The following is a 26,461-nucleotide window of genomic DNA, read 5'->3' as shown; positions in this document are numbered from 1 at the left end:
GAGTGCAAAAATGGAGGCTCTAGCCCCTTCCAGAGCTGAGATATCGAAACTCAAAAATTCGGCCCGAAAAAAAAACGACAGTGGTACCCCTTACGTTTTTTTTTTGGGGTGAAAAATTAAGTTTCTCCAATCTTCCCAAATTCTGATAGAGGGCCATGAGACTTAGACCTAAATGCGAAAATGGAGGCTCTAGCCCCTTCCAGAGCTGAGATATCGAAACTCAAAAATTCGGCCCGAAAAAAAAACGACAGTGGTACCCCTTACGTTTTTTTTTTTGGGCGAAAAATTAAATTTCTCCCATCTTCCCAAATTCTGATAGAGGGCCATGAGACTTAGAACTGAGTGCAAAAATGGAGGCTCTAGCCCCTTCCAGAGCTGAGATATCGAAACTCAAAAATTCGGCCCGAAAAAAAAACGACAGTGGTACCCCTTACGTTTTTTTTTTTGGGCGAAAAATTAAGTTTCTCCAATCTTCCCAAATTCTGATAGAGGGCCATGAGACTTAGACCTGAGTGCAAAAATGGAGGCTCTAGCCCCTTCCAGAGCTGAGATATCGAAACTCAAAAATTCGGCCCGAAAAAAAAACGACAGTGGTACCCCTTACGTTTTTTTTTTGGGCAAAAAATTAAGTTTCTCCAATCTTCCCAAATTCTGATAGAGGGCCATGAGACTTAGACCTGAGTGCAAAAATTGAGGCTCTAGCCCCTTCCAGAGCTGAGATATCGAAACTCAAAAATTCGGCCCGAAAAAAAAACGACAGTGGTACCCCTTACGTTTTTTTTTTGGGGTGAAAAATTAAGTTTCTCCAATCTTCCCAAATTCTGATAGAGGGCCATGAGACTTAGACCTAAATGCGAAAATGGAGGCTCTAGCCCCTTCCAGAGCTGAGATATCGAAACTCAAAAATTCGGCCCGAAAAAAAAACGACAGTGGTACCCCTTACGTTTTTTTTTTTGGGCGAAAAATTAAATTTCTCCCATCTTCCCAAATTCTGATAGAGGGCCATGAGACTTAGACCTGAGTGCAAAAATGGAGGCTCTAGCCCCTTCCAGAGCTGAGATATCGAAACTCAAAAATTCGGCCCGAAAAAAAAACGACAGTGGTACCCCTTACGTTTTTTTTTGGGGCGAAAAATTAAGTTTCTCCAATCTTCCCAAATTCTGATAGAGGGCCATGAGACTTAGACCTGAGTGCAAAAATGGAGGCTCTAGCCCCTTCCAGAGCTGAGATATCGAAACTCAAAAATTCGGCCCGAAAAAAAAACGACAGTGGTACCCCTTACGTTTTTTTTTTTTGGGCGAAAAATTAAGTTTCTCCAATCTTCCCAAATTCTGATAGAGGGCCATGAGACTTAGACCTGAGTGCAAAAATGGAGGCTCTAGCCCCTTCCAGAGCTGAGATATCGAAACTCAAAAATTCGGCCCGAAAAAAAAACGACAGTGGTACCCCTTACGTTTTTTTTTTGGGCAAAAAATTAAGTTTCTCCAATCTTCCCAAATTCTGATAGAGGGCCATGAGACTTAGACCTGAGTGCAAAAATTGAGGCTCTAGCCCCTTCCAGAGCTGAGATATCGGAACTCAAAAATTCGGCCCGAAAAAAAAACGACAGTGGTACCCCTTACGTTTTTTTTTTTGGGCGAAAAATTAAGTTTCTCCAATCTTCCCAAATTCTGATAGAGGGCCATGAGACTTAGACCTGAGTGCAAAAATGGAGGCTCTAGCCCCTTCCAGAGCTGAGATATCGAAACTCAAAAATTCGGCCCGAAAAAAAAACGACAGTGGTACCCCTTACGTTTTTTTTTTTGGGCGAAAAATTAAGTTTCTCCAATCTTCCCAAATTCTGATAGAGGGCCATGAGACTTAGACCTGAGTGCAAAAATGGAGGCTCTAGCCCCTTCCAGAGCTGAGATATCGAAACTCAAAAATTCGGCCCGAAAAAAAAACGACAGTGGTACCCCTTACGTTTTTTTTTTGGGCAAAAAATTAAGTTTCTCCAATCTTCCCAAATTCTGATAGAGGGCCATGAGACTTAGACCTGAGTGCAAAAATTGAGGCTCTAGCCCCTTCCAGAGCTGAGATATCGAAACTCAAAAATTCGGCCCGAAAAAAAAACGACAGTGGTACCCCTTACGTTTTTTTTTTGGGGTGAAAAATTAAGTTTCTCCAATCTTCCCAAATTCTGATAGAGGGCCATGAGACTTAGACCTAAATGCGAAAATGGAGGCTCTAGCCCCTTCCAGAGCTGAGATATCGAAACTCAAAAATTCGGCCCGAAAAAAAAACGACAGTGGTACCCCTTACGTTTTTTTTTTTGGGCGAAAAATTAAATTTCTCCCATCTTCCCAAATTCTGATAGAGGGCCATGAGACTTAGAACTGAGTGCAAAAATGGAGGCTCTAGCCCCTTCCAGAGCTGAGATATCGAAACTCAAAAATTCGGCCCGAAAAAAAAACGACAGTGGTACCCCTTACGTTTTTTTTTGGGGCGAAAAATTAAGTTTCTCCAATCTTCCCAAATTCTGATAGAGGGCCATGAGACTTAGACCTGAGTGCAAAAATGGAGGCTCTAGCCCCTTCCAGAGCTGAGATATCGAAACTCAAAAATTCGGCCCGAAAAAAAAACGACAGTGGTACCCCTTACGTTTTTTTTTTTGGGCGAAAAATTAAGTTTCTCCAATCTTCCCAAATTCTGATAGAGGGCCATGAGACTTAGACCTGAGTGCAAAAATGGAGGCTCTAGCCCCTTCCAGAGCTGAGATATCGAAACTCAAAAATTCGGCCCGAAAAAAAAACGACAGTGGTACCCCTTACGTTTTTTTTTTGGGCAAAAAATTAAGTTTCTCCAATCTTCCCAAATTCTGATAGAGGGCCATGAGACTTAGACCTGAGTGCAAAAATTGAGGCTCTAGCCCCTTCCAGAGCTGAGATATCGAAACTCAAAAATTCGGCCCGAAAAAAAAACGACAGTGGTACCCCTTACGTTTTTTTTTTGGGGTGAAAAATTAAGTTTCTCCAATCTTCCCAAATTCTGATAGAGGGCCATGAGACTTAGACCTAAATGCGAAAATGGAGGCTCTAGCCCCTTCCAGAGCTGAGATATCGAAACTCAAAAATTCGGCCCGAAAAAAAAACGACAGTGGTACCCCTTACGTTTTTTTTTTGGGCGAAAAATTAAGTTTCTCCAATCTTCCCAAATTCTGATAGAGGGCCATGAGACTTAGACCTGAGTGCAAAAATGGAGGCTCTAGCCCCTTCCAGAGCTGAGATATCGAAACTCAAAAATTCGGCCCGAAAAAAAAACGACAGTGGTACCCCTTACGTTTTTTTTTTTGGGCGAAAAATTAAGTTTCTCCAATCTTCCCAAATTCTGATAGAGGGCCATGAGACTTAGACCTGAGTGCAAAAATGGAGGCTCTAGCCCCTTCCAGAGCTGAGATATCGAAACTCAAAAATTCGGCCCGAAAAAAAAACGACAGTGGTACCCCTTACGTTTTTTTTTTGGGCAAAAAATTAAGTTTCTCCAATCTTCCCAAATTCTGATAGAGGGCCATGAGACTTAGACCTGAGTGCAAAAATTGAGGCTCTAGCCCCTTCCAGAGCTGAGATATCGAAACTCAAAAATTCGGCCCGAAAAAAAAAACGACAGTGGTACCCCTTACGTTTTTTTTTTGGGGTGAAAAATTAAGTTTCTCCAATCTTCCCAAATTCTGATAGAGGGCCATGAGACTTAGACCTGAGTGCAAAAATGGAGGCTCTAGCCCCTTCCAGAGCTGAGATATCGAAACTCAAAAATTCGGCCCGAAAAAAAAACGACAGTGGTACCCCTTACGTTTTTTTTTTGGGCGAAAAATTAAGTTTCTCCAATCTTCCCAAATTCTGATAGAGGGCCATGAGACTTAGACCTGAGTGCAAAAATGGAGGCTCTAGCCCCTTCCAGAGCTGAGATATCGAAACTCAAAAATTCGGCCCGAAAAAAAAACGACAGTGGTACCCCTTACGTTTTTTTTTTGGGCAAAAAATTAAGTTTCTCCAATCTTCCCAAATTCTGATAGAGGGCCATGAGACTTAGACCTGAGTGCAAAAATTGAGGCTCTAGCCCCTTCCAGAGCTGAGATATCGAAACTCAAAAATTCGGCCCGAAAAAAAAAACGACAGTGGTACCCCTTACGTTTTTTTTTGGGGGTGAAAAATTAAGTTTCTCCAATCTTCCCAAATTCTGATAGAGGGCCATGAGACTTAGACCTAAATGCGAAAATGGAGGCTCTAGCCCCTTCCAGAGCTGAGATATCGAAACTCAAAAATTCGGCCCGAAAAAAAAACGACAGTGGTACCCCTTACGTTTTTTTTTTTGGGCGAAAAATTAAATTTCTCCCATCTTCCCAAATTCTGATAGAGGGCCATGAGACTTAGACCTGAGTGCAAAAATGGAGGCTCTAGCCCCTTCCAGAGCTGAGATATCGAAACTCAAAAATTCGGCCCGAAAAAAAAACGACAGTGGTACCCCTTACGTTTTTTTTTTGGGCGAAAAATTAAGTTTCTCCAATCTTCCCAAATTCTGATAGAGGGCCATGAGACTTAGACCTGAGTGCAAAAATGGAGGCTCTAGCCCCTTCCAGAGCTGAGATATCGAAACTCAAAAATTCGGCCCGAAAAAAAAACGACAGTGGTACCCCTTACGTTTTTTTTGGGGGGGCAAAAAATTAAGTTTCTCCAATCTTCCCAAATTCTGATAGAGGGCCATGAGACTTAGACCTGAGTGCAAAAATGGAGGCTCTAGCCCCTTCCAGAGCTGAGATATCGGAACTCAAAAATTCGGCCCGAAAAAAAAACGACAGTGGTACCCCTTACGTTTTTTTTTTTGGGCGAAAAATTAAGTTTCTCCAATCTTCCCAAATTCTGATAGAGGGCCATGAGACTTAGACCTGAGTGCAAAAATCGAGGCTCTAGCACCTTCCAGAGCTGAGATATCAAAACTCAAAAATTCGGCCCGAAAAAAAAACGACAGTGGTACCCCTTACGTTTTTTTTTTTGGGCGAAAAATTAAATTTCTCCCATCTTCCCAAATTCTGATAGAGGGCCATGAGACTTAGACCTGAGTGCAAAAATGGAGGCTCTAGCCCCTTCCAGAGCTGAGATATCGAAACTCAAAAATTCGGCCCGAAAAAAAAACGACAGTGGTACCCCTTACGTTTTTTTTTTGGGCGAAAAATTAAGTTTCTCCAATCTTCCCAAATTCTGATAGAGGGCCATGAGACTTAGACCTGAGTGCAAAAATGGAGGCTCTAGCCCCTTCCAGAGCTGAGATATCGAAACTCAAAAATTCGGCCCGAAAAAAAAAACGACAGTGGTACCCCTTACGTTTTTTTTGGGGGGGCAAAAAATTAAGTTTCTCCAATCTTCCCAAATTCTGATAGAGGGCCATGAGACTTAGACCTGAGTGCAAAAATGGAGGCTCTAGCCCCTTCCAGAGCTGAGATATCGAAACTCAAAAATTCGGCCCGAAAAAAAAAACGACAGTGGTACCCCTTACGTTTTTTTTGGGGGGGCAAAAAATTAAGTTTCTCCAATCTTCCCAAATTCTGATAGAGGGCCATGAGACTTAGACCTGAGTGCAAAAATGGAGGCTCTAGCCCCTTCCAGAGCTGAGATATCGGAACTCAAAAATTCGGCCCGAAAAAAAAACGACAGTGGTACCCCTTACGGTTTTTTTTTGGGCGAAAAATTAAGTTTCTCCAATCTTCCCAAATTCTGATAGAGGGCCATGAGACTTAGACCTGAGTGCAAAAATCGAGGCTCTAGCACCTTCCAGAGCTGAGATATCGAAACTCAAAAATTCGGCCCGAAAAAAAAACGACAGTGGTACCCCTTATGTTTTTTTTTGGGGGCGAAAAATTAAGTTTCTCCAATCTTCCCAAACTCTGATAGAGGGCCTTGAGACTTAGACCTAAATGCGAAAATGGAGGCTCTAGCCCCTTCCAGAGCTGAGATATCGAAACTCAAAAATTCGGCCCGAAAAAAAAACGACAGTGGTACCCCTTACGTTTTTTTTTTTGGGCGAAAAATTAAGTTTCTCCCATCTTCCCAAATTCTGACAGAGGGCCATGAGACTTAGACCTGAGTGCAAAAATGGGGGCTCTAGCCCCTTCCAGAGCTGAGATATTGAAACTCAAAAATTCGGCCCGAAAAAAAAACGACAGTGGTACCCCTTACGTTTTTTTTTTTGGGGCAAAAAATTAAGTTTCTCCAATCTTCCCAAATTCTGATAGAGGGCCATGAGACTTAGACCTGAGTGCAAAAATGGAGGCTCTAGCCCCTTCCAGAGCTGAGATATCGAAACTCAAAAATTCGGCCCGAAAAAAAAAACGACAGTGGTACCCCTTACGTTTTTTTTTTGGGCGAAAAATTAAGTTTCTCCAATCTTCCCAAATTCTGATAGAGGGCCATGAGACTTAGACCTAAATGCGAAAAAGGAGGCTCTAGCCCCTTCCAGAGCTGAGATATCGAAACTCAAAAATTCGGCCCGAAAAAAAAACGACAGTGGTACCCCTTACGTTTTTTTTTTGGGCGAAAAATTAAGTTTCTCCAATCTTCCCAAATTCTCATAGAGGGCCATGAGACTTAGACCTGAGTGCAAAAATGGAGGCTCTAGCCCCTTCCAGAGCTTAGATATCGAAACTCAAAAATTCGGCCCGAAAAAAAAACGACAGTGGTACCCCTTACGTTTTTTTTTGGGGGGCGAAAAATTAAGTTTCTCCAATCTTCCCAAATTCTGATAGAGGGCCATGAGACTTAGACCTAAATGCGAAAATGGAGGCTCTAGCCCCTTCCAGAGCTGAGATATCGAAACTCAAAAATTCGGCCCGAAAAAAAAACGACAGTGGTACCCCTTACGTTTTTTTTTTTGGGCGAAAAATTAAGTTTCTCCAATCTTCCCAAATTCTGATAGAAGGCCATGAGACTTAGACCTGAGTGCAAAAATGGAGGCTCTAGCCCCTTCCAGAGCTGAGATATCGAAACTCAAAAATTCGGCCCGAAAAAAAAAACGACAGTGGTACCCCTTACGTTTTTTTTTTGGGGCGAAAAATTAAGTTTCTCCAATCTTCCCAAATTCTGATAGAGGGCCATGAGACTTAGACCTAAATGCGAAAATGGAGGCTCTAGCCCCTTCCAGAGCTGAGATATCGAAACTCAAAAATTCGGCCCGAAAAAAAAACGACAGTGGTACCCCTTACGTTTTTTTTTTTTGGGGCAAAAAATTAAGTTTCTCCAATCTTCCCAAATTCTGATAGAGGGCCATGAGACTTAGACCTGAGTGGAAAAATGGAGGCTCTAGCCCCTTCCAGAGCTGAGATATCGGAACTCAAAAATTCGGCCCGAAAAAAAAACGACAGTGGTACCCCTTACGGTTTTTTTTTTGGGCGAAAAATTAAGTTTCTCCAATCTTCCGAAATTCTGATAGAGGGCCATGAGACTTAGACCTGAGTGCAAAAATGGAGGCTCTAGCCCCTTCCAGAGCTGAGATATCGAAACTCAAAAATTCGGCCCGAAAAAAAAACGACAGTGGTACCCCTTACGTTTTTTTTTTTGGGCGAAAAATTAAGTTTCTCCAATTTTCCCAAATTCTGATAGAGGGCCATGAGACTTAGACCTGAGTGCAAAAATGGAGGCTCTAGCCCCTTCCAGAGCTGAGATATCGAAACTCAAAAATTCGGCACGAAAAAAAAACGACAGTGGTACCCCTTACGTTTTTTTTTTGGGCAAAAAATTAAGTTTCTCCAATCTTCCCAAATTCTGATGGAGGGCCATGAGACTTAGACCTGAGTGCAAAAATTGAGGCTCTAGCCCCTTCCAGAGCTGAGATATCGAAACTCAAAAATTCGGCCCGAAAAAAAAACGACAGTGGTACCCCTTACGTTTTTTTTTTGGGGTGAAAAATTAAGTTTCTCCAATCTTCCCAAATTCTGATAGAGGGCCATGAGACTTAGACCTAAATGCGAAAATGGAGGCTCTAGCCCCTTCCAGAGCTGAGATATCGAAACTCAAAAATTCGGCCCAAAAAAAAAACGACAGTGGTACCCCTTACGTTTTTTTTTTGGGCGAAAAATTAAATTTCTCCCATCTTCCCAAATTCTGATAGAGGGCCATGAGACTTAGACCTGAGTGCAAAAATGGAGGCTCTAGCCCCTTCCAGAGCTGAGATATCGAAACTCAAAAATTCGGCCCGAAAAAAAAACGACAGTGGTACCCCTTACGTTTTTTTTTTGGGCGAAAAATTAAGTTTCTCCAATCTTCCCAAATTCTGATAGAGGGCCATGAGACTTAGACCTGAGTGCAAAAATGGAGGCTCTAGCCCCTTCCAGAGCTGAGATATCGAAACTCAAAAATTCGGCCCGAAAAAAAAAACGACAGTGGTACCCCTTACGTTTTTTTTGGGGGGGCAAAAAATTAAGTTTCTCCAATCTTCCCAAATTCTGATAGAGGGCCATGAGACTTAGACCTGAGTGCAAAAATGGAGGCTCTAGCCCCTTCCAGAGCTGAGATATCGGAACTCAAAAATTCGGCCCGAAAAAAAAACGACAGTGGTACCCCTTACGTTTTTTTTTTGGGGCAAAAAATTAAGTTTCTCCAATCTTCCCAAATTCTGATAGAGGGCCATGAGACTTAGACCTGAGTGGAAAAATGGAGGCTCTAGCCCCTTCCAGAGCTGAGATATCGGAACTCAAAAATTCGGCCCGAAAAAAAAACGACAGTGGTACCCCTTACGGTTTTTTTTTTGGGCGAAAAATTAAGTTTCTCCAATCTTCCCAAATTCTGATAGAGGGCCATGAGACTTAGACCTGAGTGCAAAAATGGAGGCTCTAGCCCCTTCCAGAGCTGAGATATCGAAACTCAAAAATTCGGCCCGAAAAAAAAAACGACAGTGGTACCCCTTACGTTTTTTTTTTGGGGCGAAAAATTAAGTTTCTCCAATTTTCCCAAATTCTGATAGAGGGCCATGAGACTTAGACCTGAGTGCAAAAATGGAGGCTCTAGCCCCTTCCAGAGCTGAGATATCGAAACTCAAAAATTCGGCACGAAAAAAAAACGACAGTGGTACCCCTTACGTTTTTTTTTTGGGCAAAAAATTAAGTTTCTCCAATCTTCCCAAATTCTGATAGAGGGCCATGAGACTTAGACCTGAGTGCAAAAATTGAGGCTCTAGCCCCTTCCAGAGCTGAGATATCGAAACTCAAAAATTCGGCCCGAAAAAAAAACGACAGTGGTACCCCTTACGTTTTTTTTTTGGGGTGAAAAATTAAGTTTCTCCAATCTTCCCAAATTCTGATAGAGGGCCATGAGACTTAGACCTAAATGCGAAAATGGAGGCTCTAGCCCCTTCCAGAGCTGAGATATCGAAACTCAAAAATTCGGCCCAAAAAAAAAACGACAGTGGTACCCCTTACGGTTTTTTTTTGGGCGAAAAATTAAATTTCTCCCATCTTCCCAAATTCTGATAGAGGGCCATGAGACTTAGACCTGAGTGCAAAAATGGAGGCTCTAGCCCCTTCCAGAGCTGAGATATCGAAACTCAAAAATTCGGCCCGAAAAAAAAACGACAGTGGTACCCCTTACGTTTTTTTTTTGGGCGAAAAATTAAGTTTCTCCAATCTTCCCAAATTCTGATAGAGGGCCATGAGACTTAGACCTGAGTGCAAAAATGGAGGCTCTAGCCCCTTCCAGAGCTGAGATATCGAAACTCAAAAATTCGGCCCGAAAAAAAAAAACGACAGTGGTACCCCTTACGTTTTTTTTTTTTGGGGCGAAAAATTAAGTTTCTCCAATCTTCCCAAATTCTGATAGAGGGCCATGAGACTTAGACCTAAATGCGAAAATGGAGGCTCTAGCCCCTTCCAGAGCTGAGATATCGAAACTCAAAAATTCGGCCCGAAAAAAAAAACGACAGTGGTACCCCTTACGTTTTTTTTGGGGGGGCAAAAAATTAAGTTTCTCCAATCTTCCCAAATTCTGATAGAGGGCCATGAGACTTAGACCTGAGTGCAAAAATGGAGGCTCTAGCCCCTTCCAGAGCTGAGATATCGGAACTCAAAAATTCGGCCCGAAAAAAAAACGACAGTGGTACCCCTTACGTTTTTTTTTTGGGCGAAAAATTAAGTTTCTCCAATCTTCCCAAATTCTGATAGAGGGCCATGAGACTTAGACCTGAGTGCAAAAATCGAGGCTCTAGCACCTTCCAGAGCTGAGATATCGAAACTCAAAAATTCGGCCCGAAAAAAAAACGACAGTGGTACCCCTTACGTTTTTTTTTTTTGGGCGAAAAATTAAATTTCTCCCATCTTCCCAAATTCTGATAGAGGGCCATGAGACTTAGACCTGAGTGCAAAAATGGAGGCTCTAGCCCCTTCCAGAGGTGAGATATCGAAACTCAAAAATTCGGCCCGAAAAAAAAACGACAGTGGTACCCCTTACGTTTTTTTTTGGGCGAAAAATTAAGTTTCTCCAATCTTCCCAAATTCTGATAGAGGGCCATGAGACTTAGACCTGAGTGCAAAAATGGAGGCTCTAGCCCCTTCCAGAGCTGAGATATCGAAACTCAAAAATTCGGCCCGAAAAAAAAAACGACAGTGGTACCCCTTACGTTTTTTTTGGGGGGGCAAAAAATTAAGTTTCTCCAATCTTCCCAAATTCTGATAGAGGGCCATGAGACTTAGACCTGAGTGCAAAAATGGAGGCTCTAGCCCCTTCCAGAGCTGAGATATCGGAACTCAAAAATTCGGCCCGAAAAAAAAACGACAGTGGTACCCCTTACGTTTTTTTTTTGGGCGAAAAATTAAGTTTCTCCAATCTTCCCAAATTCTGATAGAGGGCCATGAGACTTAGACCTGAGTGCAAAAATCGAGGCTCTAGCACCTTCCAGAGCTGAGATATCGAAACTCAAAAATTCGTCCCGAAAAAAAAACGACAGTGGTACCCCTTATGTTTTTTTGGGGGGGCGAAAAATTAAGTTTCTCCAATCTTCCCAAATTCTGATAGAGGGCCATGAGACTTAGACCTAAATGCGAAAATGGAGGCTCTAGCCCCTTCCAGAGCTGAGATATCGAAACTCAAAAATTCGGCCCGAAAAAAAAACGACAGTGGTACCCCTTACGTTTTTTTTTTTGGGCGAAAAATTAAGTTTCTCCCATCTTCCCAAATTCTGATAGAGGGCCATGAGACTTAGACCTGAGTGCAAAAATGGAGGCTCTAGCCCCTTCCAGAGCTGAGATATCGAAACTCAAAAATTCGGCCCGAAAAAAAAACGACAGTGGTACCCCTTACGTTTTTTTTTTGGGCGAAAAATTAAGTTTCTCCAATCTTCCCAAATTCTGATAGAGGGCCATGAGACTTAGACCTAAATGCGAAAATGGAGGCTCTAGCCCCTTCCAGAGCTGAGATATCGAAACTCAAAAATTCGGCCCGAAAAAAAAAACGACAGTGGTACCCCTTACGTTTTTTTTTTGGGCGAAAAATTAAGTTTCTCCAATCTTCCCAAATTCTGATAGAGGGCCATGAGACTTAGACCTGAGTGCAAAAATCGAGGCTCTAGCACCTTCCAGAGCTGAGATATCGAAACTCAAAAATTCGGCCCGAAAAAAAAACGACAGTGGTACCCCTTACGTTTTTTTTTTTGGGCGAAAAATTTAATTTCTCCCATCTTCCCAAATTCTGATAGAGGGCCATGAGACTTAGACCTGAGTGCAAAAATGGAGGCTCTAGCCCCTTCCAGAGCTGAGATATCGAAACTCAAAAATTCGGCCCGAAAAAAAAAACGACAGTGGTACCCCTTACGTTTTTTTTGGGGGGGCAAAAAATTAAGTTTCTCCAATCTTCCCAAATTCTGATAGAGGGCCATGAGACTTAGACCTGAGTGCAAAAATGGAGGCTCTAGCCCCTTCCAGAGCTGAGATATATCGGAACTCAAAAATTCGGCCCGAAAAAAAAACGACAGTGGTACCCCTTACGTTTTTTTTTTTGGGCGAAAAATTAAGTTTCTCCAATCTTCCCAAATTCTGATAGAGGGCCATGAGACTTAGACCTGAGTGCAAAAATCGAGGCTCTAGCACCTTCCAGAGCTGAGATATCGAAACTCAAAAATTCGGCCCGAAAAAAAAACGACAGTGGTACCCCTTATGTTTTTTTTTGGGGGCGAAAAATTAAGTTTCTCCAATCTTCCCAAATTCTGATAGAGGGCCATGAGACTTAGACCTAAATGCGAAAATGGAGGCTCTAGCCCCTTCCAGAGCTGAGATATCGAAACTCAAAAATTCGGCCCGAAAAAAAAACGACAGTGGTACCCCTTACGTTTTTTTTTTTGGGCGAAAAATTAAGTTTCTCCCATCTTCCCAAATTCTGACAGAGGGCCATGAGACTTAGACCTGAGTGCAAAAATGGGGGCTCTAGCCCCTTCCAGAGCTGAGATATCGAAACTCAAAAATTCGGCCCGAAAAAAAAACGACAGTGGTACCCCTTACGTTTTTTTTTTTGGGGCAAAAAATTAAGTTTCTCCAATCTTCCCAAATTCTGATAGAGGGCCATGAGACTTAGACCTGAGTGCAAAAATGGAGGCTCTAGCCCCTTCCAGAGCTGAGATATCGGAACTCAAAAATTCGGCCCGAAAAAAAAACGACAGTGGTACCCCTTACGTTTTTTTTTTGGGCGAAAAATTAAGTTTCTCCAATCTTCCCAAATTCTGATAGAGGGCCATGAGACTTAGACCTGAGTGCAAAAATGGAGGCTCTAGCCCCTTCCAGAGCTGAGATATCGAAACTCAAAAATTCGGCCCGAAAAAAAAACGACAGTGGTACCCCTTACGTTTTTTTTTTGGGCGAAAAATTAAGTTTCTCCAATCTTCCCAAATTCTGATAGAGGGCCATGAGACTTAGACCTGAGTGCAAAAATGGAGGCTCTAGCCCCTTCCAGAGCTGAGATATCGAAACTCAAAAATTCGGCCCGAAAAAAAAAAACGACAGTGGTACCCCTTACGTTTTTTTTTTTGGGGCGAAAAATTAAGTTTCTCCAATCTTCCCAAATTCTGATAGAGGGCCATGAGACTTAGACCTAAATGCGAAAATGGAGGCTCTAGCCCCTTCCAGAGCTGAGATATCGAAACTCAAAAATTCGGCCCGAAAAAAAAACGACAGTGGTACCCCTTACGTTTTTTTTTTGGGCGAAAAATTAAGTTTCTCCAATCTTCCCAAATTCTGATAGAGGGCCATGAGACTTAGACCTGAGTGCAAAAATCGAGGCTCTAGCCCCTTCCAGAGCTTAGATATCGAAACTCAAAAATTCGGCCCGAAAAAAAAACGACAGTGGTACCCCTTACGTTTTTTTTTTTTGGGGCGAAAAATTAAGTTTCTCCAATCTTCCCAAATTCTGATAGAGGGCCATGAGACTTAGACCTGAGTGCAAAAATGGAGGCTCTAGCCCCTTCCAGAGCTGAGATATCGAAACTCAAAAATTCGGCCCGAAAAAAAAACGACAGTGGTACCCCTTACGTTTTTTTTTTGGGCGAAAAATTAAATTTCTCCCATCTTCCCAAATTCTGATAGAGGGCCATGAGACTTAGACCTGAGTGCAAAAATGGAGGCTCTAGCCCCTTCCAGAGCTGAGATATCGAAACTCAAAAATTCGGCCCGAAAAAAAAACGACAGTGGTACCCCTTACGTTTTTTTTTTGGGCGAAAAATTAAGTTTCTCCAATCTTCCCAAATTCTGATAGAGGGCCATGAGACTTAGACCTGAGTGCAAAAATGGAGGCTCTAGCCCCTTCCAGAGCTGAGATATCGAAACTCAAAAATTCGGCCCGAAAAAAAAAACGACAGTGGTACCCCTTACGTTTTTTTTGGGGGGGCAAAAAATTAAGTTTCTCCAATCTTCCCAAATTCTGATAGAGGGCCATGAGACTTAGACCTGAGTGCAAAAATGGAGGCTCTAGCCCCTTCCAGAGCTGAGATATCGGAACTCAAAAATTCGGCCCGAAAAAAAAACGACAGTGGTACCCCTTACGTTTTTTTTTTGGGGCAAAAAATTAAGTTTCTCCAATCTTCCCAAATTCTGATAGAGGGCCATGAGACTTAGACCTGAGTGGAAAAATGGAGGCTCTAGCCCCTTCCAGAGCTGAGATATCGGAACTCAAAAATTCGGCCCGAAAAAAAAACGACAGTGGTACCCCTTACGGTTTTTTTTTTGGGCGAAAAATTAAGTTTCTCCAATCTTCCCAAATTCTGATAGAGGGCCATGAGACTTAGACCTGAGTGCAAAAATGGAGGCTCTAGCCCCTTCCAGAGCTGAGATATCGAAACTCAAAAATTCGGCCCGAAAAAAAAACGACAGTGGTACCCCTTACGTTTTTTTTTTTGGGCGAAAAATTAAGTTTCTCCAATTTTCCCAAATTCTGATAGAGGGCCATGAGACTTAGACCTGAGTGCAAAAATGGAGGCTCTAGCCCCTTCCAGAGCTGAGATATCGAAACTCAAAAATTCGGCACGAAAAAAAAACGACAGTGGTACCCCTTACGTTTTTTTTTTGGGCAAAAAATTAAGTTTCTCCAATCTTCCCAAATTCTGATAGAGGGCCATGAGACTTAGACCTGAGTGCAAAAATTGAGGCTCTAGCCCCTTCCAGAGCTGAGATATCGAAACTCAAAAATTCGGCCCGAAAAAAAAACGACAGTGGTACCCCTTACGTTTTTTTTTTGGGGTGAAAAATTAAGTTTCTCCAATCTTCCCAAATTCTGATAGAGGGCCATGAGACTTAGACCTAAATGCGAAAATGGAGGCTCTAGCCCCTTCCAGAGCTGAGATATCGAAACTCAAAAATTCGGCCCAAAAAAAAAACGACAGTGGTACCCCTTACGGTTTTTTTTTGGGCGAAAAATTAAATTTCTCCCATCTTCCCAAATTCTGATAGAGGGCCATGAGACTTAGACCTGAGTGCAAAAATGGAGGCTCTAGCCCCTTCCAGAGCTGAGATATCGAAACTCAAAAATTCGGCCCGAAAAAAAAACGACAGTGGTACCCCTTACGTTTTTTTTTTGGGCGAAAAATTAAGTTTCTCCAATCTTCCCAAATTCTGATAGAGGGCCATGAGACTTAGACCTGAGTGCAAAAATGGAGGCTCTAGCCCCTTCCAGAGCTGAGATATCGAAACTCAAAAATTCGGCCCGAAAAAAAAAAACGACAGTGGTACCCCTTACGTTTTTTTTTTTTGGGGCGAAAAATTAAGTTTCTCCAATCTTCCCAAATTCTGATAGAGGGCCATGAGACTTAGACCTAAATGCGAAAATGGAGGCTCTAGCCCCTTCCAGAGCTGAGATATCGAAACTCAAAAATTCGGCCCGAAAAAAAAAACGACAGTGGTACCCCTTACGTTTTTTTTGGGGGGGCAAAAAATTAAGTTTCTCCAATCTTCCCAAATTCTGATAGAGGGCCATGAGACTTAGACCTGAGTGCAAAAATGGAGGCTCTAGCCCCTTCCAGAGCTGAGATATCGGAACTCAAAAATTCGGCCCGAAAAAAAAACGACAGTGGTACCCCTTACGTTTTTTTTTTGGGCGAAAAATTAAGTTTCTCCAATCTTCCCAAATTCTGATAGAGGGCCATGAGACTTAGACCTGAGTGCAAAAATCGAGGCTCTAGCACCTTCCAGAGCTGAGATATCGAAACTCAAAAATTCGGCCCGAAAAAAAAACGACAGTGGTACCCCTTACGTTTTTTTTTTTTGGGCGAAAAATTAAATTTCTCCCATCTTCCCAAATTCTGATAGAGGGCCATGAGACTTAGACCTGAGTGCAAAAATGGAGGCTCTAGCCCCTTCCAGAGCTGAGATATCGAAACTCAAAAATTCGGCCCGAAAAAAAAACGACAGTGGTACCCCTTACGTTTTTTTTTGGGCGAAAAATTAAGTTTCTCCAATCTTCCCAAATTCTGATAGAGGGCCATGAGACTTAGACCTGAGTGCAAAAATGGAGGCTCTAGCCCCTTCCAGAGCTGAGATATCGAAACTCAAAAATTCGGCCCGAAAAAAAAAACGACAGTGGTACCCCTTACGTTTTTTTTGGGGGGGCAAAAAATTAAGTTTCTCCAATCTTCCCAAATTCTGATAGAGGGCCATGAGACTTAGACCTGAGTGCAAAAATGGAGGCTCTAGCCCCTTCCAGAGCTGAGATATCGGAACTCAAAAATTCGGCCCGAAAAAAAAACGACAGTGGTACCCCTTACGTTTTTTTTTTGGGCGAAAAATTAAGTTTCTCCAATCTTCCCAAATTCTGATAGAGGGCCATGAGACTTAGACCTGAGTGCAAAAATCGAGGCTCTAGCACCTTCCAGAGCTGAGATATCGAAACTCAAAAATTCGTCCCGAAAAAAAAACGACAGTGGTACCCCTTATGTTTTTTTTGGGGGGCGAAAAATTAAGTTTCTCCAATCTTCCCAAATTCTGATAGAGGGCCATGAGACTTAGACCTAAATGCGAAAATGGAGGCTCTAGCCCCTTCCAGAGCTGAGATATCGAAACTCAAAAATTCGGCCCGAAAAAAAAACGACAGTGGTACCCCTTACGTTTTTTTTTTTGGGCGAAAAATTAAGTTTCTCCCATCTTCCCAAATTCTGATAGAGGGCCATGAGACTTAGACCTGAGTGCAAAAATGGAGGCTCTAGCCCCTTCCAGAGCTGAGATATCGAAACTCAAAAATTCGGCCCGAAAAAAAAACGACAGTGGTACCCCTTACGTTTTTTTTTTGGGCGAAAAATTAAGTTTCTCCAATCTTCCCAAATTCTGATAGAGGGCCATGAGACTTAGACCTAAATGCGAAAATGGAGGCTCTAGCCCCTTCCAGAGCTGAGATATCGAAACTCAAAAATTCGGCCCGAAAAAAAAAACGACAGTGGTACCCCTTACGTTTTTTTTTTGGGCGAAAAATTAAGTTTCTCCAATCTTCCCAAATTCTGATAGAGGGCCATGAGACTTAGACCTGAGTGCAAAAATCGAGGCTCTAGCACCTTCCAGAGCTGAGATATCGAAACTCAAAAATTCGGCCCGAAAAAAAAACGACAGTGGTACCCCTTACGTTTTTTTTTTTGGGCGAAAAATTTAATTTCTCCCATCTTCCCAAATTCTGATAGAGGGCCATGAGACTTAGACCTGAGTGCAAAAATGGAGGCTCTAGCCCCTTCCAGAGCTGAGATATCGAAACTCAAAAATTCGGCCCGAAAAAAAAACGACAGTGGTACCCCTTACGTTTTTTTTTTGGGCGAAAAATTAAGTTTCTCCAATCTTCCCAAATTCTGATAGAGGGCCATGAGACTTAGACCTGAGTGCAAAAATGGAGGCTCTAGCCCCTTCCAGAGCTGAGATATCGAAACTCAAAAATTCGGCCCGAAAAAAAAAACGACAGTGGTACCCCTTACGTTTTTTTTGGGGGGGCAAAAAATTAAGTTTCTCCAATCTTCCCAAATTCTGATAGAGGGCCATGAGACTTAGACCTGAGTGCAAAAATGGAGGCTCTAGCCCCTTCCAGAGCTGAGATATATCGGAACTCAAAAATTCGGCCCGAAAAAAAAACGACAGTGGTACCCCTTACGTTTTTTTTTTGGGCGAAAAATTAAGTTTCTCCAATCTTCCCAAATTCTGATAGAGGGCCATGAGACTTAGACCTGAGTGCAAAAATCGAGGCTCTAGCACCTTCCAGAGCTGAGATATCGAAACTCAAAAATTCGGCCCGAAAAAAAAACGACAGTGGTACCCCTTATGTTTTTTTTTGGGGGCGAAAAATTAAGTTTCTCCAATCTTCCCAAATTCTGATAGAGGGCCATGAGACTTAGACCTAAATGCGAAAATGGAGGCTCTAGCCCCTTCCAGAGCTGAGATATCGAAACTCAAAAATTCGGCCCGAAAAAAAAACGACAGTGGTACCCCTTACGTTTTTTTTTTTGGGCGAAAAATTAAGTTTCTCCCATCTTCCCAAATTCTGACAGAGGGCCATGAGACTTAGACCTGAGTGCAAAAATGGGGGCTCTAGCCCCTTCCAGAGCTGAGATATCGAAACTCAAAAATTCGGCCCGAAAAAAAAACGACAGTGGTACCCCTTACGTTTTTTTTTTTTGGGGCAAAAAATTAAGTTTCTCCAATCTTCCCAAATTCTGATAGAGGGCCATGAGACTTAGACCTGAGTGCAAAAATGGAGGCTCTAGCCCCTTCCAGAGCTGAGATATCGGAACTCAAAAATTCGGCCCGAAAAAAAAACGACAGTGGTACCCCTTACGTTTTTTTTTTGGGCGAAAAATTAAGTTTCTCCAATCTTCCCAAATTCTGATAGAGGGCCATGAGACTTAGACCTGAGTGCAAAAATGGAGGCTCTAGCCCCTTCCAGAGCTGAGATATCGAAACTCAAAAATTCGGCCCGAAAAAAAAACGACAGTGGTACCCCTTACGTTTTTTTTTTGGGCGAAAAATTAAGTTTCTCCAATCTTCCCAAATTCTGATAGAGGGCCATGAGACTTAGACCTGAGTGCAAAAATGGAGGCTCTAGCCCCTTCCAGAGCTGAGATATCGAAACTCAAAAATTCGGCCCGAAAAAAAAAACGACAGTGGTACCCCTTACGTTTTTTTTTTTTGGGGCGAAAAATTAAGTTTCTCCAATCTTCCCAAATTCTGATAGAGGGCCATGAGACTTAGACCTAAATGCGAAAATGGAGGCTCTAGCCCCTTCCAGAGCTGAGATATCGAAACTCAAAAATTCGGCCCGAAAAAAAAACGACAGTGGTACCCCTTACGTTTTTTTTTTGGGCGAAAAATTAAGTTTCTCCAATCTTCCCAAATTCTGATAGAGGGCCATGAGACTTAGACCTGAGTGCAAAAATCGAGGCTCTAGCCCCTTCCAGAGCTTAGATATCGAAACTCAAAAATTCGGCCCGAAAAAAAAACGACAGTGGTACCCCTTACGTTTTTTTTTTTGGGGCGAAAAATTAAGTTTCTCCAATCTTCCCAAATTCTGATAGAGGGCCATGAGACTTAGACCTGAGTGCAAAAATGGAGGCTCTAGCCCCTTCCAGAGCTGAGATATCGAAACTCAAAAATTCGGCCCGAAAAAAAAACGACAGTGGTACCCCTTACGTTTTTTTTTTGGGGCGAAAAATTTAGTTTCTCCAATCTTCCCAAATTCTGATAGAGGGCCATGAGACTTAGACCTAAATGCGAAAATCGAGGCTCTAGCCCCTTCCAGAGCTGAGATATCGAAACTCAAAAATTCGGCCCGAAAAAAAAACGACAGTGGTACCCCTTACGTTTTTTTTTTTGGGGCAAAAAATTAAGTTTCTCCAATCTTCCCAAATTCTGATAGAGGGCCATGAGACTTAGACCTGAGTGGAAAAATGGAGGCTCTAGCCCCTTCCAGAGCTGAGATATCGGAACTCAAAAATTCGGCCCGAAAAAAAAACGACAGTGGTACCCCTTACGTTTTTTTTTTTGGGCGAAAAATTAAGTTTCTCCAATCTTCCCAAATTCTGATAGAGGGCCATGAGACTTAGACCTGAGTGCAAAAATGGAGGCTCTAGCCCCTTCCAGAGCTGAGATATCGAAACTCAAAAATTCGGCCCGAAAAAAAAACGACAGTGGTACCCCTTACGTTTTTTTTTTTGGGCGAAAAATTAAGTTTCTCCAATCTTCCCAAATTCTGATAGAGGGCCATGAGACTTAGACCTGAGTGCAAAAATGGAGGCTCTAGCCCCTTCCAGAGCTGAGATATCGAAACTCAAAAATTCGGCCCGAAAAAAAAACGACAGTGGTACCCCTTACGTTTTTTTTTTGGGCAAAAAATTAAGTTTCTCCAATCTTCCCAAATTCTGATAGAGGGCCATGAGACTTAGACCTGAGTGCAAAAATTGAGGCTCTAGCCCCTTCCAGAGCTGAGATATCGAAACTCAAAAATTCGGCCCGAAAAAAAAACGACAGTGGTACCCCTTACGTTTTTTTTTGGGGTGAAAAATTAAGTTTCTCCAATCTTCCCAAATTCTGATAGAGGGCCATGAGACTTAGACCTAAATGCGAAAATGGAGGCTCTAGCCCCTTCCAGAGCTGAGATATCGAAACTCAAAAATTCGGCCCGAAAAAAAAAACGACAGTGGTACCCCTTACGTTTTTTTTTTGGGCGAAAAATTAAATTTCTCCCATCTTCCCAAATTCTGATAGAGGGCCATGAGACTTAGACCTGAGTGCAAAAATGGAGGCTCTAGCCCCTTCCAGAGCTGAGATATCGAAACTCAAAAATTCGGCCCGAAAAAAAAACGACAGTGGTACCCCTTACGTTTTTTTTTTGGGCGAAAAATTAAGTTTCTCCAATCTTGCCAAATTCTGATAGAGGGCCATGAGACTTAGACCTGAGTGCAAAAATGGAGGCTCTAGCCCCTTCCAGAGCTGAGATATCGAAACTCAAAAATTCGGCCCGAAAAAAAAAACGACAGTGGTACCCCTTACGTTTTTTTTGGGGGGGCAAAAAATTAAGTTTCTCCAATCTTCCCAAATTCTGATAGAGGGCCATGAGACTTAGACCTGAGTGCAAAAATGGAGGCTCTAGCCCCTTCCAGAGCTGAGATATCGGAACTCAAAAATTCGGCCCGAAAAAAAAACGACAGTGGTACCCCTTACGTTTTTTTTTTGGGCGAAAAATTAAGTTTCTCCAATCTTACCAAATTCTGATAGAGGGCCATGAGACTTAGACCTGAGTGCAAAAATCGAGGCTCTAGCACCTTCCAGAGCTGAGATATCGAAACTCAAAAATTCGGCCCGAAAAAAAAACGACAGTGGTACCCCTTACGTTTTTTTTTTTGGGCGAAAAATTAAATTTCTCCCATCTTCCCAAATTCTGATAGAGGGCCATGAGACTTAGACCTGAGTGCAAAAATGGAGGCTCTAGCCCCTTCCAGAGCTGAGATATCGAAACTCAAAAATTCGGCCCGAAAAAAAACGACAGTGGTACCCCTTACGTTTTTTTTTTGGGCGAAAAATTAAGTTTCTCCAATCTTCCCAAATTCTGATAGAGGGCCATGAGACTTAGACCTGAGTGCAAAAATGGAGGCTCTAGCCCCTTCCAGAGCTGAGATATCGAAACTCAAAAATTCGGCCCGAAAAAAAAAACGACAGTGGTACCCCTTACGTTTTTTTTGGGGGGGCAAAAAATTAAGTTTCTCCAATCTTCCCAAATTCTGATAGAGGGCCATGAGACTTAGACCTGAGTGCAAAAATGGAGGCTCTAGCCCCTTCCAGAGCTGAGATATCGGAACTCAAAAATTCGGCCCGAAAAAAAAACGACAGTGGTACCCCTTACGTTTTTTTTTTGGGCAAAAAATTAAGTTTCTCCAATCTTCCCAAATTCTGATAGAGGGCCATGAGACTTAGACCTGAGTGCAAAAATTGAGGCTCTAGCCCCTTCCAGAGCTGAGATATCGAAACTCAAAAATTCGGCCCGAAAAAAAAAACGACAGTGGTACCCCTTACGTTTTTTTTTTGGGGTGAAAAATTAAGTTTCTCCAATCTTCCCAAATTCTGATAGAGGGCCATGAGACTTAGACCTAAATGCGAAAATGGAGGCTCTAGCCCCTTCCAGAGCTGAGATATCGAAACTCAAAAATTCGGCCCGAAAAAAAAAACAACAGTGGTACCCCTTACGTTTTTTTTTTTGGGCGAAAAATTAAATTTCTCCCATCTTCCCAAATTCTGATAGAGGGCCATGAGACTTAGACCTGAGTGCAAAAATGGAGGCTCTAGCCCCTTCCAGAGCTGAGATATCGAAACTCAAAAATTCGGCCCGAAAAAAAAACGACAGTGGTACCCCTTACGTTTTTTTTTTGGGGTGAAAAATTAAGTTTCTCCAATCTTCCCAAATTCTGATAGAGGGCCATGAGACTTAGACCTGAGTGCAAAAATGGAGGCTCTAGCCCCTTCCAGAGCTGAGATATCGAAACTCAAAAATTCGGCCCGAAAAAAAAAACGACAGTGGTACCCCTTACGTTTTTTTTGGGGGGGCAAAAAATTAAGTTTCTCCAATCTTCCCAAATTCTGATAGAGGGCCATGAGACTTAGACCTGAGTGCAAAAATGGAGGCTCTAGCCCCTTCCAGAGCTGAGATATCGGAACTCAAAAATTCGGCCCGAAAAAAAAACGACAGTGGTACCCCTTACGTTTTTTTTTTGGGCGAAAAATTAAGTTTCTCCAATCTTCCCAAATTCTGATAGAGGGCCATGAGACTTAGACCTGAGTGCAAAAATCGAGGCTCTAGCACCTTCCAGAGCTGAGATATCGAAACTCAAAAATTCGGCCCGAAAAAAAAACGACAGTGGTACCCCTTACGTTTTTTTTTTTGGGCGAAAAATTAAATTTCTCCCATCTTCCCAAATTCTGATAGAGGGCCATGAGACTTAGACCTGAGTGCAAAAATGGAGGCTCTAGCCCCTTCCAGAGCTGAGATATCGAAACTCAAAAATTCGGCCCGAAAAAAAAACGACAGTGGTACCCCTTACGTTTTTTTTTTGGGCGAAAAATTAAGTTTCTCCCATCTTCCCAAATTCTGACAGAGGGCCATGAGACTTAGACCTGAGTGCAAAAATGGGGGCTCTAGCCCCTTCCAGAGCTGAGATATCGAAACTCAAAAATTCGGCCCGAAAAAAAAACGACAGTGGTACCCCTTACGTTTTTTTTTTTGGGGCAAAAAATTAAGTTTCTCCAATCTTCCCAAATTCTGATAGAGGGCCATGAGACTTAGACCTGAGTGCAAAAATGGAGGCTCTAGCCCCTTCCAGAGCTGAGATATCGAAACTCAAAAATTCGGCCCGAAAAAAAAAACGACAGTGGTACCCCTTACGTTTTTTTTTTGGGCGAAAAATTAAGTTTCTCCAATCTTCCCAAATTCTGATAGAGGGCCATGAGACTTAGACCTAAATGCGAAAATGGAGGCTCTAGCCCCTTCCAGAGCTGAGATATCGAAACTCAAAAATTCGGCCCGAAAAAAAAACGACAGTGGTACCCCTTACGTTTTTTTTTTGGGCGAAAAATTAAGTTTCTCCAATCTTCCCAAATTCTGATAGAGGGCCATGAGACTTAGACCTGAGTGCAAAAATGGAGGCTCTAGCCCCTTCCAGAGCTTAGATATCGAAACTCAAAAATTCGGCCCGAAAAAAAAAACGACAGTGGTACCCCTTACGTTTTTTTTTTTTGGGGCGAAAAATTAAGTTTCTCCAATCTTCCCAAATTCTGATAGAGGGCCATGAGACTTAGACCTAAATGCGAAAATGGAGGCTCTAGCCCCTTCCAGAGCTGAGATATCGAAACTCAAAAATTCGGCCCGAAAAAAAAACGACAGTGGTACCCCTTACGTTTTTTTTTTGGGGCGAAAAATTAAGTTTCTCCAATCTTCCCAAATTCTGATAGAGGGCCATGAGACTTAGACCTGAGTGCAAAAATGGAGGCTCTAGCCCCTTCCAGAGCTGAGATATCGAAACTCAAAAATTCGGCCCGAAAAAAAAAACGACAGTGGTACCCCTTACGTTTTTTTTGGGGGGGCAAAAAATTAAGTTTCTCCAATCTTCCCAAATTCTGATAGAGGGCCATGAGACTTAGACCTGAGTGCAAAAATGGAGGCTCTAGCCCCTTCCAGAGCTGAGATATATCGGAACTCAAAAATTCGGCCCGAAAAAAAAACGACAGTGGTACCCCTTACGTTTTTTTTTTGGGCGAAAAATTAAGTTTCTCCAATCTTCCCAAATTCTGATAGAGGGCCATGAGACTTAGACCTGAGTGCAAAAATCGAGGCTCTAGCACCTTCCAGAGCTGAGATATCGAAACTCAAAAATTCGGCCCGAAAAAAAAACGACAGTGGTACCCCTTATGTTTTTTTTTGGGGGCGAAAAATTAAGTTTCTCCAATCTTCCCAAATTCTGATAGAGGGCCATGAGACTTAGACCTAAATGCGAAAATGGAGGCTCTAGCCCCTTCCAGAGCTGAGATATCGAAACTCAAAAATTCGGCCCGAAAAAAAAACGACAGTGGTACCCCTTACGTTTTTTTTTTTGGGCGAAAAATTAAGTTTCTCCCATCTTCCCAAATTCTGACAGAGGGCCATGAGACTTAGACCTGAGTGCAAAAATGGGGGCTCTAGCCCCTTCCAGAGCTGAGATATCGAAACTCAAAAATTCGGCCCGAAAAAAAAACGACAGTGGTACCCCTTACGTTTTTTTTTTTTGGGGCAAAAAATTAAGTTTCTCCAATCTTCCCAAATTCTGATAGAGGGCCATGAGACTTAGACCTGAGTGCAAAAATGGAGGCTCTAGCCCCTTCCAGAGCTGAGATATCGGAACTCAAAAATTCGGCCCGAAAAAAAAACGACAGTGGTACCCCTTACGTTTTTTTTTTGGGCGAAAAATTAAGTTTCTCCAATCTTCCCAAATTCTGATAGAGGGCCATGAGACTTAGACCTGAGTGCAAAAATGGAGGCTCTAGCCCCTTCCAGAGCTGAGATATCGAAACTCAAAAATTCGGCCCGAAAAAAAAACGACAGTGGTACCCCTTACGTTTTTTTTTTGGGCGAAAAATTAAGTTTCTCCAATCTTCCCAAATTCTGATAGAGGGCCATGAGACTTAGACCTGAGTGCAAAAATGGAGGCTCTAGCCCCTTCCAGAGCTGAGATATCGAAACTCAAAAATTCGGCCCGAAAAAAAAAACGACAGTGGTACCCCTTACGTTTTTTTTTTTTGGGGCGAAAAATTAAGTTTCTCCAATCTTCCCAAATTCTGATAGAGGGCCATGAGACTTAGACCTAAATGCGAAAATGGAGGCTCTAGCCCCTTCCAGAGCTGAGATATCGAAACTCAAAAATTCGGCCCGAAAAAAAAACGACAGTGGTACCCCTTACGTTTTTTTTTTGGGCGAAAAATTAAGTTTCTCCAATCTTCCCAAATTCTGATAGAGGGCCATGAGACTTAGACCTGAGTGCAAAAATCGAGGCTCTAGCCCCTTCCAGAGCTTAGATATCGAAACTCAAAAATTCGGCCCGAAAAAAAAACGACAGTGGTACCCCTTACGTTTTTTTTTTTGGGGCGAAAAATTAAGTTTCTCCAATCTTCCCAAATTCTGATAGAGGGCCATGAGACTTAGACCTGAGTGCAAAAATGGAGGCTCTAGCCCCTTCCAGAGCTGAGATATCGAAACTCAAAAATTCGGCCCGAAAAAAAAACGACAGTGGTACCCCTTACGTTTTTTTTTTGGGGCGAAAAATTTAGTTTCTCCAATCTTCCCAAATTCTGATAGAGGGCCATGAGACTTAGACCTAAATGCGAAAATCGAGGCTCTAGCCCCTTCCAGAGCTGAGATATCGAAACTCAAAAATTCGGCCCGAAAAAAAAACGACAGTGGTACCCCTTACGTTTTTTTTTTTGGGGCAAAAAATTAAGTTTCTCCAATCTTCCCAAATTCTGATAGAGGGCCATGAGACTTAGACCTGAGTGGAAAAATGGAGGCTCTAGCCCCTTCCAGAGCTGAGATATCGGAACTCAAAAATTCGGCCCGAAAAAAAAACGACAGTGGTACCCCTTACGTTTTTTTTTTTGGGCGAAAAATTAAGTTTCTCCAATCTTCCCAAATTCTGATAGAGGGCCATGAGACTTAGACCTGAGTGCAAAAATGGAGGCTCTAGCCCCTTCCAGAGCTGAGATATCGAAACTCAAAAATTCGGCCCGAAAAAAAAACGACAGTGGTACCCCTTACGTTTTTTTTTTTGGGCGAAAAATTAAGTTTCTCCAATCTTCCCAAATTCTGATAGAGGGCCATGAGACTTAGACCTGAGTGCAAAAATGGAGGCTCTAGCCCCTTCCAGAGCTGAGATATCGAAACTCAAAAATTCGGCCCGAAAAAAAAACGACAGTGGTACCCCTTACGTTTTTTTTTTGGGCAAAAAATTAAGTTTCTCCAATCTTCCCAAATTCTGATAGAGGGCCATGAGACTTAGACCTGAGTGCAAAAATTGAGGCTCTAGCCCCTTCCAGAGCTGAGATATCGAAACTCAAAAATTCGGCCCGAAAAAAAAACGACAGTGGTACCCCTTACGTTTTTTTTTGGGGTGAAAAATTAAGTTTCTCCAATCTTCCCAAATTCTGATAGAGGGCCATGAGACTTAGACCTAAATGCGAAAATGGAGGCTCTAGCCCCTTCCAGAGCTGAGATATCGAAACTCAAAAATTCGGCCCGAAAAAAAAAACGACAGTGGTACCCCTTACGTTTTTTTTTTGGGCGAAAAATTAAATTTCTCCCATCTTCCCAAATTCTGATAGAGGGCCATGAGACTTAGACCTGAGTGCAAAAATGGAGGCTCTAGCCCCTTCCAGAGCTGAGATATCGAAACTCAAAAATTCGGCCCGAAAAAAAAACGACAGTGGTACCCC

Source organism: Pimephales promelas, chromosome 23, assembly GCF_988280905.1.
Source record: "Pimephales promelas chromosome 23, fPimPro1.hap1.1, whole genome shotgun sequence".
NCBI lineage: Eukaryota > Metazoa > Chordata > Actinopteri > Cypriniformes > Leuciscidae > Pimephales > Pimephales promelas.
Note: the sequence above shows the minus strand (reverse complement) of the source record.